Consider the following 1,275-nt stretch of genomic DNA (forward strand, 5'->3'; position numbering starts at 1 on the left):
CCATGGCAGGCGAAAAGAGGCTTCGATCCACTCGGAGAACCAATCGGCCGTGAGTTAACTTCAGTCACTTCCACGCACACATCCGGTGCATCGCTACTATAATTCCCCTCTGTGTTGGGGACTTGCAACGGTGCTTAGCCCGCGGTGGGGTACTAGGGATGGCACTAAGCGCTGGTAGGCGGAGGTTCGTGACCTTTCCCGGAATAATTATGAAAGGACAGTGTGAGCCGTGCCGGCGTCCTTAAATTACTTTTCGGAGTTTCGGAACGTGATTTCTCTTCTGTTAAATGTAATATGCATTTGAAAAGTTTTTTACTTAGATTTCCCACTTTTCCAAAATTATCTAGCTCACAAGGTCATTCACGAGAAACCATAGCCAAATTTCAACCAAATGATCTACTCGTAAAGTAATTTCAAAACATCATTTTAAAAACTTTTTAAAAAAGCAATAGCAAAAAGCAATAAACTATATCTCAATTTTTTAAAAAAATCAACCTGCTTATAATAAATATTGAAAATTCCTAAATATTTCAAATAGTCTGATTAAAATAATTCATTTATATTAAGGAAAACCTATGTTGACATTAATAATAGTATTGTAAATGAATATTTGCTGAGAAGGAAGAGGGTTCACAATTTGTTAAAAAATGTTATACAACAATGTAAGTATAATACAACCCTTAAAAAACATTTATACATTTCTTATGTGTTTGTTACCATGGGGAAAATATACAACTAAGATGTACTGGAATTTGAGAAGGCACACTTTCTTTTCTTTATACATTACCATCAATTACTTGTGTACTAATAGAAGTGTTCATTTATTTATTTATCTATTTCTAAACACAGCCTTCAATGGAAACTGTGTTTCTAGAGCCCCAAGGGAGCTGAGTTGCATAGGCAGAAATTCCTGCTCCCGGTCCCTGATTGGTCTGTCCTTATGTAGATAAGGATTCCAAATCCTCACTGTTTGATGGTCCTAAAGGCATTGTCCTGATTGGCCAGAATGGAGCTGTTCTGATTGGCCAGTGAAGACGTTGATGGGGATGTAGTTGCCCATCTCTGGTTGAACGGCAACCTCAGTTCTACTGATTGAAATAGGATACCAGGAACTCCATCATAAAGGTTGGCTCAGGTAGGAGGAGCCCATTGCAGGCAGGCAGCTTCTCCCTGAAGTGCATTTGGCAGGGGTGGCCCCAGTTTAGAAATGAACGGCTGTTAGGCTCTGTTTTTTCTGTTGTTTGGGTTTTTTTTTTTAGGGAACACCAGGAGCCC

This window comes from Desmodus rotundus, chromosome 3 (assembly GCF_022682495.2).
Source record: "Desmodus rotundus isolate HL8 chromosome 3, HLdesRot8A.1, whole genome shotgun sequence".
In the NCBI taxonomy this organism is placed as follows: Eukaryota; Metazoa; Chordata; class Mammalia; order Chiroptera; family Phyllostomidae; genus Desmodus; species Desmodus rotundus.